Source organism: Sus scrofa, chromosome 8, assembly GCF_000003025.6.
Source record: "Sus scrofa isolate TJ Tabasco breed Duroc chromosome 8, Sscrofa11.1, whole genome shotgun sequence".
NCBI classification, from domain to species: domain Eukaryota; kingdom Metazoa; phylum Chordata; class Mammalia; order Artiodactyla; family Suidae; genus Sus; species Sus scrofa.
In genome coordinates, this window is record NC_010450.4 from 27,251,369 (window position 1) to 27,257,787 (window position 6,419).

Below are 6,419 nucleotides of genomic sequence, written 5' to 3' on the forward strand. Positions count from 1 at the left end.
ATTCCTAAATTCAATTACCAAAACAAATGAATCCATGTAAATTTCTAAGATAATGAAACATGGCTTCCTCTCAGTATCACAATTGACTATTATAAAACTATTAAAATACAAGAATATATAGATAGCCATGTGCTTGGAACTTGTTTTATAATTGGACACTCTTGTTAATTAAAGTTTGAAAAATGTACCCATTGTTATACTTGCTGTTTCTTTTAAGCACCTGGACATATCTGTCTTTATATTCCACAACTGCTTTGATACTCAATTTCTTTCTTCTTTCTACATTTCCAGTGAACATAGATGCTATTTTGTTTGATTCTATTTTGCTGAAGCTTTTAGCACAGGAACAAACTTATAGCGGGCAAGAGGGTATGAATCATTCTAACCACTCATTGATTTCTCATTGTGGATCCATGTAACAGAATTATTACTGTTATAGGCATGCTGGAATCTTTTATATATCCATCTAAAATAAATTCAATGTATTTTTAAAAATCTGTACATCTTAGAATATTGGAGTATTTAAATGACTAAATATGCAGTTTTAATAAGTAATAGCAACTGCATGATACACAAGTATTTGAAGATTAAATGAAGGAATAAATGAATGCCTGAAAGCAGTATCACTATGTGTTTCTTATTGCTGTTGTTAACAAGTTTCCACAAACTGAATGGTTTAAAATAATACAAATTCATTATCTTATGTTTGAGAAAGTCAGAATTCATAAGTGAGTCATTTTGAGTTAAAATCAAGATATTGACACATCTAAATTTTTTCTAGAGTCTCTGTGGGACAGTTTGTTTCTTTGTATCTTGCAGCATCTAGAGGCTGCCTGTATTCCGCTATGCGTGGTTCTACTCCTTTGTCTTCAGTGTTACCAAAGTCAGTCTTTCTCACGCTTCCATTTTTCCAGTTCTCTTTCTCATCTCACTGGGATAATATAATTTCTTTATTTTAAAGTCAGTTGAGGAATTCTCTTGTGGCTCATTGGGCTAAGGACCCAGCATTGTTCTGCAGCAACTCTGGTCGCTGCTCTGGTACAGGTTCAATCCCAAACTCAGGGACTTTGTCATGCTGTGGGTGTGGCTAAAAAAATTAAGTTAGTTGACTAGCACCTGAATTCCATTTACAACAACTTTAATTTCTTCCTTTGCATGTAACCTATTTACAAATTCCAGGAATTAGGACATGGAAATCTTTGGGAGAGTCATTATTTTGCCCACTATACTCTGATGCTATGTAATTAACTTAAAAGGGAGATAGTTCTGGTAAGGAAGGCTTTTGTAGATTGAAAATTTTAGACTATATTTAAAATGGAAACAAAGAATTTTAGCAAGAGAAACATCAATTCAATTTGTTCTTTTAAAATATTGCTTGTTTGCACTGTGCAATTAATAGAAGGAGTTTAGTGGCTTTTCTGATAAATTTCATGAAAGACATGAGTAAAAGAAAAAGTAATAGGTATTTAAATAAAACTTTGGACTTCCACTTAAGTAGCTTAGTAACCTTCGAAAATTCTGTATAAGTTCCCTAAAATGTAAATTGAGGATAACAGGAGTAGCAGATTCTTAGTTTTTGTTTTTATCTTGTTTTCTAATAAAGCTAAGACATTTCATACAAAGGAGCTAAAGTGTTAGTACATGAATCCTTTAATAAATATTAGTTTACTAATAATTGTTTTAGAAATAGAACTTATTGAATGGCTGAATATGGTTTTAAAACAAATATCGATAATGACTTCCAAGTTTGTGAAAATTAAAGCTTTTTTTAATGGTAGAGACTGGAATTGGAGCATATGTTTTTCAGGTAATCCAAGCATAAGCATTCACTTTTTTATCTGATGAACACACATTTCTTGAGGGAAATCCAACATTTCTATGTTGAGGAATGGTTCTCATGTAACCATTATTGCTCAAATGTGGGTTTGGAATTGGAGAAACAATATATGTTTACTTATGGAGTTCCTGTTGTGGCTCAGAGGTAACGAACCCGACTAGTATCCACAAGGACATGGGTCAGTGAGTTAAGGATCCAATGTTGCCATTATCTCTGTTGTAAGGCCACAGACATGGCTCAAATCCCATGTTGCTGTGGCTGTGGCTGTGGCTGTGGCTAGGCCACCAGCTACAGCTCCAATTCAGCCCCTAGCCTGGGAACTTCCATATGCCACAGGTGCAGCCCTAAAGAGCCAAAAAAAAAAAAAAAAAAAATTGGCTTATGCCAATTCTGTCTTTCTTCATAGAGAAGATACTATTGTTTGTAATAATGTACCATTATTTTTGTACCACTGAGAACAAATAATAAAAGTTGCCGATAGATATCTGATATGCAATCAATCTAAAAATGAATTACCTTTTTGATATTAAAAATAGGAAAGAAATTTACAGCTCAAAATCAATATAATAGAGTTAACTACTTTTGACAACTTGTGGGGAGATTAAATCATCTAGGTAAGCAGTACAGAGTGAAAAATGAAGGTCCTAGAGAAATATGACATGTAAGAGAAAAGGTTGAGGAATGAGAGATGAATAAATAGAAGTTATGGGTATAGTCAGTTCCTCTTTGAAGCTTAACTGTCAATGGGACAGAGCTGGGAGGGAATATGGTGTGTGGTGAATCTTCCTTTCCTTTCTTTTTCTCAACATGGGAGCAATTAGCACATGTTTGAATATTGCAGATTGATTAAAAGGACTATGGGGCTTTTTCACAATGGATTTGCTACCATAACACAGGTGCCATGAAAACCACTAAGACATCTAAGGCAAAATGGGAAAGGAAAAGCCCCATACCAACATTGTGGTCATTGGACATATAGACTCAGTTAAGTCCACTACCATCTGAACTGCAAATGTGCGTTAACAAAAGAACTATTAAAAAATTTGAGAGGGAGCCTGCTGAGATGGGTCTTGGACTAACTGAACGCTTAAAGTGAGCTTGGTATCATTCCTAGATACCTCCCTGTGAAAATTTGAGACCAGCAAGTATTATGTGATCATCATTAATGCCCCAGGACACAGAGACTTTTTCAAAATCATGATTATAGGCACATCTCAGGCTGACTGATCCCTGTCCTGATTGTGCTGGTGGTATTGGTGAATTTGAAGCAGGTATCTCCAAGAATGGGAAGACTTGTGAGCATGCCCCTCTGGCTTACCCACTCATGTGAAAAGACCAATTTTTGGTGTTAACAAGATGGATCCCCTAAGCTACCCTGCAGCCAGAGAGATATGAGGACATTTTTAAGGAAGTCAAAACATAATTAAGAAAATTGGCTACAACTCCAACACAGTAATATTTGTGCCAGTTTATAGTTGGAATGTTTATAAATGCTGGAGCCAAGTGTTATCATGTTTTGGGTCAAGGAATAAATAGCCACCCGCTAAGATGATAATGTCTGCGGAAGTATGCTGCATGCAAGGCTGGAGTGCATGCTGCCACAAACTTAGCTAATTGTCAAGATTTTGTGTCTGCTCTTCTAGGACATCTGTAAAATTGGTGGTATCAGTGGCCATCCATGTGAGCTGAGTGGAGACTGGTGTTCTCAAACCCAGCATGATAGTCACCTTTGCTCTAATCAAAGTTATAACTGAAGTAGTCTGTTGAAATGCACCGTGAATCTGTGAGTAAAACTCTTCCTGGAGGCAACATGGCATCAATGTCCAGAAAGTGTCAAAGATGTCCATTGTGGCAGTGTTCCTTGTGAAACCAAAAAGGACCCACCAACGGAAACGGCTGGCTTCATAGCTCAGGTGATTGTCCTGAACAATGATCCAGGACAAATCGGTGCTGGATATTTATCTATGCTGGATTTTTACGACAGTTAAATTGCTTGCAAGTTCGCTGAGCTGAATGAGGAGATTGATTATTGTTCTGTGAAAAAGCTGAAAGATGAACTCTGAATTCTTGAAATCTGGTGATTCTGCCACCATTGATATGGTCCTTGGTAAGCCCATGTGCATGGAGGGCTTCTTTGACCATCCTCCTCTGGGCATTGTATTGCTTGTGACATGAGACATGGTTAATGTGGGTGGCATCAAAGCAGAGGACAAGAAGGCAGCTGGAACTGATAAGGTCAGCAAGTCTTCTCAGAAGGCAAAACAAATATTATCCCCAATACCTGCCCCTCTGGTCTTAATCAGTAGTATAACTCTTCGTCTTAGTTGGCCATTTAAGTTTAGTAGTAAAAGATTGGTTAATGATAACAATGCATCATAAAATCTTCAGAAGGAAAGGAGAATATCTTGTGGACCATGTTTGTGTGGGGGTGGGAGCAATAATTTTAGGTTATTGGTTTTTAAAATTAATACACTTTAATAGAAAAAAATGGAGCCAAAGTTTGTCACAGAATTTTGAGACTCATTAAAACAAGTATTATGAAGAAACTGTGTCTTCTTTTGGTCCATATTGTAAACTCCTACAGTCTTACTTAGTTAAAAGACTTCAATACGTGTTTCTGAAAACTTATTTCTGGTGTTCCATCTGCTGTATCTTCAGAATTTGGTAATTCTGAGTTAGTATTTTTTTTTTTCTGCATAAAGATTTCATTTTTTTACCTTGTCCAAGAGGGAGGAGTCACCTGTTTAAGTCTCTTGGTATGTCATAGGTTAGGACAGATAAGCAAAGGATAGCTTTGTTTATATGTAAGCTGACTTATAAGAAGGCCAAATTGTGTAATATTAAAGTTTATGTGGTTCATTTACATTTCCGTATAAGTATGTCAACATAGAGTAAACCTATTAGTATAATGCTAGGTTTTAATGTTCCAATTATTGGAATGTGCATTCTCACATTTGAGAATATTGAAGTAGTTTAAAAGAACTTACATGGTGTCACTTAAATGGTTTTGAGCACTGTCCTTCTAGAGTGAATTGTATCTAGATTCTAGAAAAAGAAAATACACTGGAAGTTGAAAAAAAAAAAAGGACTAGGGGAGAAGAAAATGTGAATTACATAAAAGAATGGAGAATAATAAACAATATCCCATAGAAAGCCAGAGAGAAGAGGATGGTAGAGGCAATTCTGCCACTAACAAGAGGGAAGGAAAGAGTACCTGAAGAGACAAAGAAAAGAGACTGAAGCAGGAGGATGGGGGGTTCCATCGAATGGCTTGAAATGAGTCAGCGAAAGATGTGGCAAGGTCATCCTCAGAGAATGGTGGGGCAGAGATAAGGTTGAGGGGTTATGTTAAACTATATGAAAATCATTGTAGCAAAGAGTGAATGAATGAATTCAGTGAGACAAATGTACTATCATGGACAAGTGGAAACTGGAAATGTTGAATTTGGTGATAAATGACACTTACCTCGTAATATCATTATGAAGATTAACTGTTTGGCCTGGCATATAGTAAGTGCAGGTATTATTAATATTATCATGTAATAAATTCCAGATTATAAAATATTCTTCAGTGGCCTTAAGCTACTTTAATGCAAAGAAGAGCTGAGTTTATTTTGGAAAAAATAGCAGTGATTTTAGATAATTTACCTAAGAAGGAAAATGATTCTGGATATTAGAATTCAAGCAAGGCAAAGAGAAAAGCAGAGGTGAGAGTATAAGTGTCATTTTGTCTACGATGATGAACATGAACATACTTAGGCTAGTACAGGCATTGGTTGGACAGGTGAATTGTAAGTGATGTGCTAAAATCATAATAAACCATAGACTCTCCACAGGAGGCCAGTGGGTGGAAATGCTAAAGTTACAAATACAGCGTCAAAGTGGTAGAGTTTAATAAGAAGTTGGAGGTATAATAGCCATTTGGCAGAAACATGGGTACTGTGAGAATTTAGCAATGTCTAATAGCTCATTTGAATTTTGATACCCAGGAGAAAGAGGAAGAGGGGTTAAATGGAGCACTTCATATCTAACCATAGATAGCTTCATATCATGTTCATTCCTTTAGACAACAAACAAATAAACAAACACTTTTAGTCAATTTGCTGACCAACGAACTAGTCCTAGGAATGGAGTGAAGGACAGAAATGGCACATCTTTTTTTCTTCAGTCATCTGCCACATTAGTGAGAAAAAGAGGCTGGAAGAATGGCCATATCAGCCACGAAGGAGACATGCCCTTTTTGCGGGGGATGGGGGGGGGACTTTTATAGGGCCACACTTGTGGTATATGGAAGTTCCCAGGCTAGGGGTCAAATTGGAGATGCAGCTCCTGGCCTACACCACAGCCATAGCAATGTCTGCAACCTACACCACAGCTCACGGCAAAGCTGGACCCTTAACCCACTGCGCAAGGCCAAAGATTGAACCCACATCATCACGGATACTAGTCAGGTTGGATACCACTGAGCCACAACAGAAACTCCCAACATGCAGTATTTTTTGAGGCCACAAAAAGTCATATCATGAGTCCCTTTGAGACTTACAGGGTGCAGTAGATGTCAGCCAAGCACAGACCTCAGGAA

At 37.0% G+C, this 6,419-nt stretch overlaps 1 pseudogene; it reads left to right on the top strand.

The window, feature by feature from the left end:
- Nucleotides 2,210-6,067, top strand: LOC110262072 (annotated as a pseudogene).